This window comes from Jaculus jaculus, chromosome 6 (assembly GCF_020740685.1).
Source record: "Jaculus jaculus isolate mJacJac1 chromosome 6, mJacJac1.mat.Y.cur, whole genome shotgun sequence".
Lineage (NCBI taxonomy): Eukaryota > Metazoa > Chordata > Mammalia > Rodentia > Dipodidae > Jaculus > Jaculus jaculus.
In genome coordinates this window covers 79588275-79598283 of record NC_059107.1, presented here as the reverse complement: position 1 = coordinate 79598283, position 10009 = coordinate 79588275, and the positions used below count along the sequence as shown (strand labels likewise).

Here is a 10009-nt window from a genome sequence, read left to right as displayed (position 1 = left end):
GTCTCAGCCTTTGTTGGATGGTAACAAAGATTGGAAATCTAGATTTTATGATGTGCTGTACAATTTGGGTTACTCTGTTTAAGAAAAACTTTTAATAACAAATCATAGATTAGATATGAAAGTATGAAAAGTATCTGACTCTTGCTGGCTTCTGGATAAATCTACTTTGGATCATTGTGGAAGGCAGGGCCAAGTTTGAAAATATTACAGCAGATTGCGAGCGGAAGCGGACGAATTTGAATCCTGAGAGCGGTTGGATGGAGACGCTCGGGTGGTGGGTGGGCGTGCAGCGCGAGACCCTGGAAGTGAGTCGGCGGCGCTGCAGCCCGTGTCGCGCGTGCGGCTGCGGAGCTAGGGGCCAGCACGCGGAGGCGGCCCCGGGGTCGGGACAGGTGGCGGCCGTCCCGCACCGCGCTTGCGCACGCCCCGCCGGCCCCGCGCGCCCGGCTCCCGGCGCGGCTGGTCCTCTCGCCCCGCTGTTTACACGACGACGCTGACTTCTCCGCGGTCGCGCAGCTTGCGGCTCGAGGCTGCAGCTCACTGCGGTCGGACCCACTGCGAAAGCCCGCCACAGATTGTACTGTTACATCCCTCAATTTGACCAGTCATGGCCCTCAGCAGTCATCATATGAGCATATTAAAATGAATGAAAATAAACCTGATGGCTCGCAGAACCTTTTTTGTGTTTTCTGTTGAAAAGATGATGACTGTTCCAACAAATACGGAGAAAAAAAAAACCAATGAGACATGGAATCTCACAGTACATTACTATTGTTTGCTAATGTCAAGTGAAATTTGGCAAAGAGGTAAAGAAGAGGAAGGAATGTATGGCTTCCTGGAAGAAGACATCAGGAAGGAAGTAAATAGAGCATCTAAACTGAAATGTTTTGTTTGCAAAAAAAATGGCGCTTCAATTGGATGTGTTGTACCTCAGTGTAAACAAAGTTACCATTTCCCGTGTGGACTTCAGAAAGAATGTATTTTCCAGTTTACTGGCAATTTTGCGTCATTTTGTGGGAAACATCGACCTGTTCAAGTAATTGCAGCTAAGAAGTTTAGAGACTCTTTACCATGTACCATTTGTTTGGAATGTATTGATCCTATTCCTACTTATAGCATAATAAGAAGTCCTTGTTGTAAGAATGCTTGGTTTCACAGAGATTGTGTACAGGTTCAAGCAATAAATGCAGGAGTGTTTTTCTTTAGGTGTACAATATGCAATAATAGTGACATCTTTCAGAAAGAGATGTTGAGAATGGGAATTCATATTCCTGAAAAAGATGCATCATGGGAGTTAGAAGAAAATGCTTATCAAGAGCTTTTGCAGAGCCACGAACATTGTGATGTTCGAAGATGTCATTGCAAAAAAGGGCGAGACTATAATGAGCCCAATAGCAAATGGGAAATAAAGCGCTGTCAGTGTTGTGGTTCTAGTGGAACACATTTAGCCTGTTCCTCACTACGAACATGGGAACAAAATTGGGAGTGTTTGGAATGTAGAGGTATTATCTAAAATTCAGATTTCCAAAAGGCCCCAAACATGCATTAACAAACTCCATTAATATGGCAATTACTGATTGTTTATTGGAGGAGTCATCACCTAAGTTACCCAGACAGTCACCTGGAGCTCAGCGTAAAGAACTACTAAGGCAAGACAGCAAACTTAGGAGAGACATTTCAACAATATTGATAGAGTTAGGATTCCAAATTAAAAGAAAAACTAAAAAATTATTTGTCAACAAGGACAATCTGTGGAAGAGTGCCTTAGATGGATTCAGAAATCAAAACTTTAATCCTTCATATACAATTGACGTTTGGTATGTCAATGAAAATGATAATTTTAGAAGAGAGCATCCTGGTTCAAAGCAAGAATTTTTCAGTCTCTTAATACAGCATCTTGAGAATTGTTTGAAGGATCCATCTCAAAGAACTTGTCTTTAAACTCACAAGCTCTGAAAGAAAATCTTTATTATGAAGGTGGCAAAATGCTTGCTATTTCTTTAGTTCATGATGGTCCTTTACCTGGTTTCTTTTCTAAAACTTTGTTTAACTGCCTTGTTTATAGACCAGAAAATACCCAACCAATTTTGGATGATGTTTATGAGTTTGATGTGGCACAAATTATAATCAGGATAAATACTGCAACAAGTACAGCTGACTTAAACTCAGTAATAAATGAATACTATAACTACATGGAACTTATTGGATGTCTAAGACTTATAACGACATTAAGTGATAAATATAGGTTGGTAAAAGACATACTTTTTAACCATGTAATTACAAGAGTCAAAGCACCCTTTGAAAGTTTTAAACAGGGTCTGAAAACTCTTGGAGTTTTGGAGAAAATTCAGACTTACCCAGAAGCATTTTATAACATCCTCTGTCATAAACCTGAGAATCTTTCTGCAGAAATCCTTAGTGATCTTTTCAGAGTACATACATTACCTGACGTACAAACTTTGGGATTTTGGAACAGTTACTTACAAACTGTTGAGGATGGTAAATCTTCAACAACAATGGAAAACATTCTTGTGTTTGCAATCGGTTGCAGTTCCATTCCACCTCCTGGATTTAAACCCACTCCTTTGATTGTCAACCTATGGCCTTTCCTGGTGGGAACAAGTGTAGTAACTGCTTAGCTCTTCCAACCACACACACGTACAAAGAATTTCAAGAAAACATGGACTCTGCCATAAGGAACAGGCCCAGACTCGGGCAGGAAGAGAGCCCTCACTACACTGGACATCAAAATGTTCTTTGAGCAAAGATGTTCTTTAGAAGCTGCTTTGGATAGTTTTGTTTCTATTAATCACGTTTGAACAAATGTTTCAGCTTCTTGGACTAATAAAATATATGATATGAATACAAAGGAATTTTTTGACCATTTTAACCACAAAAAAAATATGATTTAAGGTAGTCCAGTCAAAATTTGTGATATTTTTGACTATTATCGAAACATCAATATAAGTATTTTTAAAACAGTTGTACAGATTTTAATTCAGGTATAGTAGCATGACATATATAAGAAAAAACTGTTCACTTACTATTTTTGTAAATTAGAATTGCCTTTAGGATGCCATAATTTTTATAGTTTTTTTTTTCTTTTTACTTTTCAAGTTATTTTAAAGCATTAAAGAAAAAAGCTGATTGGAGCTGGATGTGGTGGATCATGCCTTTAATCCCAGCAAAGAGAGGATTGCTGTGAGTTCAAGGCCATCCTGACACTACATAGTGAACTCCAGATCAGCCTGAGATAGAGTGAAAACCTGCCTCGAAAAAAAAAAAAAAAAAAAAAAAAAAAAACAGTACAAACCTGGTTTAATCTTATCATGAGTCAGAAGCATGTGCTAGTTTTACTTTTCTAGGATGACACTAAATTAAGTTTGTAAATGTTCTTATAATGGGATTTATAAGAAAATAAGCAATACTGCATTTACGTTAGAGCAGATGGGAAAATAATATATAAAAAGCAGAATTGTACAGATAACTCCGGTATCTACAGACATTGAAAAGGCTTAAAAATAGTGCTACATAGGCTGGCCGTGGTGGTGCACGCCATTAATCCCAGCACTCAGGAGGAAGAGATAGGAGGATCGCTGTGAGTTCAAGGCCACCCTGAGACTCCATAGTGAATTCCAGGTCAGCCTGAGCTAGAGTGAGACCCTACCTCGAAAAACCAAAAAAAAAAAAAAAAAAAAAAGTGCTACAGTATTTCAAATATAGTTGAAAATATCTAAAATAGCATATCTCCTTTAAGCCATGGTTTCAATCAGTTTTGATATGTGTTTGTTTTTCTGATACCCTTTGTGTGATATCAGTATATCGGGTTGATAATCCTTTGAGGTATCTAAAAGATCTCTCTTGTCATGTGGCAGATTTGGCTATTTGATGGTTATTTATTATTAAGATTGTTGTATGACAAGTAAGCTAACACCATAGTGTTTTATAATTATCTTATTTGCTTTCAAAATGTACCTGTTTTATATAGGCAATGAAGAAATAATAAAGTCAAAATAAATACAAATAGAGTGGACAAAAACATCAGTTCACCACACAGAGAAGCATCTCTTTGTTTGTTTAGTTTTTGTGGTTTCCTTATAAATTCTTTGTTTGCAGGTTTTTTTTTCTTTAATTTTTATTGATTTAAGATAGGTTCTCACTATGCATTCCTGGCTGTCCTGAATTCACAGCACTCCTGCCTCAGCCTGCCAATGGCCGGGAATATAGCAGCCCTAAGTGTTGGGAGTATAGACATATGTCCTACAGTATGTTATTTTTAAACTAGTTAGTACTACTTAAAGTATCAGAAAATCATGTAATTTCAAGATAAGTAGTCCCAGGACTGGGGCTACAGCTCATTTAGTGAAGTTCTTTTCTTGCAAGCATGAAGACCTGAGTTCAGTCCCCAAAACACACACAAAAATAGCCAATTTCTAATTACAGTGTTGGGGAAGTGGAGACAGATGTATCCCTGGGGCTCACTGGCCAGCCAGTCTTGTTTCCTTGAGTTCTAGGCCAGTGAGGGGGTTGTCTCAAAAAATAAAGGTAGATGGCATCAGAAGAACATGAACACACCAAAGATAGTCCTACACTGAGCATGATAGCATATACTTATAATGCCAGGACTTGGGAGGCTGAGACAAGATCAAGGGGTTCAAGGCTAGCCTTGGCTACATGAGTTTTATCTCATGTATGTATATAAATATGTACATATGTGTGTAATTCCATAGTAATAGCCCCATATTTATAGTCTGACAAAAGAAAAAATTAGAAAAGTCTAATTTCCTAATCTGTTACTAAGTATAAATGAGGCAGAGACCCACATTTCTACTAAAGTAAATCCTTAGGGTAGGTAACAAGATTTACCTATATTTTTATTGATATGCAAAGTAGGTGTTAGGTATTGGACATGTTCTCATCTTCCCCAAGAAACCATCCTTAAGTTATTAAAACCTTTAAAGAAAAATAATGGGGTTGATATATTGTTTCTTAATGCCAAAGGAAAACTAAAATGTCATGTTGGTGTCATTTTCCTTATTACCTTTCTTTTTTTTTTTTTTTCAAGTTGTATTTACTTGGAGACCAATCAGTTAAAATGTTACTTTAAGTATTTAACCTTAAGGCATATATTTGTCTTGGGTTACATTGTTAGATCATCAAATTAAAGTTTAATGACATAAGCCTTAAACTCAACCTAAAGCTTTTATTCCAAATCTGTTGATAAATTGGATGTTTTCTGTTTTACTTAGTTCTTAAAATGTTTTAAAGGCCATGTAATCAGTGCAACCCAAAAAGCTATTTTATGATTTGTAGTTTCAATTAATTTTTTCTAGAAACAGTATTTCAGTCCCTTCCTGTATTTAATTTATACGTATACAGGGCTTAGTGATGACATTATACACAATTTGAATATTCACTTCAAGCAGATTTTAGATTGTCTTCTAGTTTAAAGTTTGTTATGTTAGTATGGTTTTTACAGCTAGGGCATCTCAGAGAAACCTGTTCTTGGTTTACTGCAGCAATGCTATGGGTGGTGTAAAGTCGTTCTTTTTTTCTTTTCATATTGTAAGCACAGTTCTCACATAGAATTTTTAAAGGATATTATTCTATAAGTCTTGAAAATTTGTATATGAATTTCTTAAATCAGTTGTTTAAATGCTATATATTTTAAGCTTATTCTCTTACTGTCAATATTGATGGAAACCATAAAATGATTGTCCATTATTAATAGTTTTGGTTAGTTTTTATTCATTATTTTAAGAGATTTTTTAAACTACTAAATATAGGAGATTTCTCTGAAGGTATCTTATATAATACTATTCTTATACTTACTCATTTATTTTATTACTGTAATATTTAAGGTAAATTTTTTAAATGTCAGAAAATAATTTATACTTTATAATATTTAGTTTAAAAATTATAAAGAGACATCTTTGTTTTGGGTTAGGTAAGAAGTTGTATTTGATTACTAGCATGAGATTTTATTTAGACACATATGTTGGGCATGTGTAAGTCTTTCTCTTAGTTTTATGGAAGCCATTGGGACCTAATACACTTAATAGCCAGATGCTCAATAAAGGGACATGTAGCAAAAAAAAAAAAAAAAGAAAAGAAAATATTACAGCAACCCATGCAAGAGACTATGATGGGGTACACCGAGTGGTGATAATGATTGGTGTAGTTCTTCCATGCAAAACTTAGGGTGCTGAGTTTTTCCTTGTGGCTATAGAATCTGTTCAAATTATGATTTTCCTCAATTCTTTCCATTTCTGTAACTATACAATCTGAAAGGTTACAAGAGGTTAGGAAGATTTAGTTGAAAAGTTAAGTTTCACAGTCAAACTAAGAAATGCTTACTGTTGGCTTTTTTCTTTTGGATTTGACCTGAAATTTTGGTATTTTCTTAAAATATTTATTAAAGTTTTCCATGATTATGAAAATATCCCATGGGGGCTGGAGAGATGGCTTAGCGGTTAAGTGCTTGCCTGTGAAGCCTAAGGACCCTGGTTTGAGACTCGGTTCCCCAGGTCCCACGTTAGCCAGATGCACAAAGGGGAGCATGCATCTGGAGTTCGTTTGCAGAGGCTGGAAGCCTTGGCACACCCATTCTCTCTCTCTCCCTCTATCTGTCTTTCTCTCTGTGTCTGTCACTCTCAAATAAATAAATAAATAAAAATTTTAAAAATATATATCCCATGGTAATTCCCTCCCCTCCCCACACACACTTTCCCCTTTGAAATTCCACTCTCCATCATATTACCTCCCCATCTCAATCACTGTACTTACATATATACAATATAAACCTATTAAGTACCCTCCTCCCATCCTTTCTCTCCCCTTTAAATCTCCTTTTTAACTTACTGGCCTCTGCTACTAAGTATTTTCCTTCTCACACAGAAGCCCAATCATCTATAGCTATGATCCACATATGAGGGAGAATATGTGGTGCTTGGCTTTCTGGGCCTGGGTTACCTCACTTAGTATAATCCTTTCCAGGTCCATCCATTTTTCTGCAAATTTCATAACTTCATTTTTCTTTACCTCTGAGTAGAACTCAATTGTATAAATGTGCCACATCTTCATTATCCACTCATCAGTTGAGGGACATCTAGGTTGCTTCCATTTCCCAACTATTATAAATTGAGGAGCAATAAACATGGTTGAGCATGTATTTCTAAGGAAATGAGATAAGTCCGTTGGATATATGCCTAGGAGTGCTATAGCTGGGTCATATGGTAGATCAATCTTTAGCTGTTTTAGGAACCTCCACACTGATTTCCACAATGGCTGGACCAGATTGCCTTCCCACCAGCAGTATAGAAGGGTTCCTCTTTTTCCACATCCCCGCCAACAATTATGATCATTTGTTTTCATTTGGTGGCCAATCTGACAGGAGTGAGATGGAATCTCAATGTAGTTTTAATCGGAATTTCCCTGATGGCTAGTGACATAGAACATCTTTTTAGATGCTAATATGCCATTTGTATTTCTTCCTTTGAGAATGCTCTATTTAGCTCCATAGCCCATTTTTTGATTGGCTTGTTTGATTCCTTATTATTTAACTGTTTGAGTTCTTTGTATATCCTAGATATTAATCCTCTATCAGATATGTAGCTGGTGAAGATTTTTTCCCATTCTGTAGGTTGCCTCTTCGCTTCTTTTCACTGTGATCTTTGCAGTGAAAAATCTTTGTAATTTGATGAGGTCCCAGTGATTAATCTGTGGTTTTATTGCCTGAGCAATTGGGGATGTATTCAGAAAGTCTTTGCCAAGACCAATATATTGAAGGGTTTCCCCTACTTTTTCCTCTAGTAGTTTCAGAGTTTCAGGTCTGATGTTAAGGTCTTTAATCCATTTGGACTTAATTCTTGTTCATGGTGAGAGAAGAGAATAATTTTCATCCTTCTGCAGATATATATCCAGTTTCCCCAACACCATTGGCTGAAGAGGCTATCTTTTCTCCAATGAGTATTTTTGGCATTTTTATCGAATATCAGATGGCTATAGCTACTTGGGCTTACATCTGGGTCCTCTATTCTGTTCCACTGATCTACATGTCTGTTCTTGTGCCAGTACCATGCTGTTTTTGTTACAATGACTCTGTAGTATAGGTTAAAAGCAAGTATGATGATGCCAACAGCCTTATTTTTGTTGCTCAGTATTATTTTATGTTCGAGGTTTTTTGTGATTCCAAATGAATTTTCAGATTGTTTTTTCTATTTCCATAAAGAATGCCTTTGGAATTTTGATAGGGATTGCATTAAATGTATAGATTGCTTTAGGTAAGATTGCCATTTTCACAATACTGGTTGTTCCAATCCAGGAACAAGGGATGTTTCTCCACTTTCTAGTGTCTTCTGCAATTACTCGCTTGAGTGTTTTAAAGTTCTCATTGTAGAGATTCTTTTTTTTTTTAATATTTTTTTAAATTTATTTGAGAGTGACAGACACGGAGAGAAAGACAGATAGAGGGAGAGAGAGAGAATGTGCGCACCAGGGCTTCCAGCCTCTGCAAACGAACTCCAGACGCGTGCGCCCCCTTGTGCATCTGGCTAACGTGGGACCTGGGGAACCGAGCCTCGAACCGGGGTCCTTAGGCTTCACAGGCAAGCGCTTAACCGCTAAGCCATCTCTCCAGCCCCTCATTGTAGAGATTCTTTACTTCCTTCATTAGGTTTATTCCTTGGTTAGGTTATTCCTTGGTTAGGTTTATTCCTTGTTAGGTTATTTTCTTTGATGCAATTGTGAATGGGAGTGATTCTCTGATTTCATCCTCTGTGTGTTTGTTGTTAGCATATATGAAGGCTACTGATTTCTGTGTATTTATTTTGTATCCTGCTACATGGCTGTAGGTTTTTAACACCTCTAACGGTATGCTAGCAGAGTCTTTAAGGACCTTTATGTATAGAATCATGTTATCTGCAAATAATGATAACTTGATCTCTTCCTTTCCAATTTGTATCCCTTTATGTGTGTCTCTTGCCTTATTGCTATGGCTAAGACTTCCAAAACTATATGAAATAAAAGTGGGGACAGTGAACACCCTTGTCTTTTTCCTGATTTTAGTGGAAAAGCTTCCAGTTATTCCCCATTTAGTAATATGTCATCTGTAGGCTTGTCATAAATAGCTTTTATTATATAGAGATATGTTCCTTCTATTCCCAGTCTCTGTAGGACTTTTATCATGAAGGGATGTTGGATTTTGTCAAATGATTTCTCTGCATCCAATGAGATGATCATGTGATTTTTGTCCTTCAACCTGTTTATTATATTGTATTACATTTATAGATTTGCATATATTGAGCCATCCCTGCATCTCTGATAAAGCCTACTTGGTCAGGGTGAATGATCTTTTTGATATACTCTTGTATTCTGTTTACCAATATTTTGTTGAGAATTTTTGCATCTATGTTCATGAGGGAGATTGGTCTGTAATTTTCTTTTTTTTTGTTCTATCTTTGCCTGGTTTTGGTATCAGGGTGATTCTGGCCTCATAGAAGGAGTTTGGTAGAATTCCTTCTTTTTCTATTTCCTGGAAAAGCTTGAGAAGCAATGGTGTTAGCTCTTCCTTAAAGGTCTGGTAAAATTCAGCAATGAATCCATCTGGGCCTGGGCTTTTTTTAGTTGGGAGATTATTGATAACTGTTCAGTTCTCCATGTTTGTTATAGGTCTATTTAAGTGATTAATCTCATTTTGATTTAATTTAGATATGTCATATAAAGAAGGAAATCATCCATTTCTTTCAGATTTTCATACTTTGTGGAGTATATGCTTTTATAGTATGTCCCTATGATTTTTTGAGTTTCTCTGGAATCTGTTGTGATGTTACCTTGTTCATCTCTGATTTTATTTATTTGTGTCTCTTCTCTCTTTCTTTTGGTCAGAATTGCAAAGGGTTTATCAATCTTGTTTATCCTTTTAAAGAACCAACTCTTTGTTTCATTAATTCTTTGGATTTTTTTTTCTTGTTTCTATTTCATTAATTTCTGCCTTAATATTTATTATTTC

General features: G+C 36.5%; 1 pseudogene; it reads left to right on the top strand.

The window, feature by feature from the left end:
* Positions 1-603: 603 nt before the first annotated feature.
* On the top strand, positions 604-2761 carry LOC101600652 (annotated as a pseudogene).
* Positions 2762-10009: the final 7248 nt, after the last annotated feature.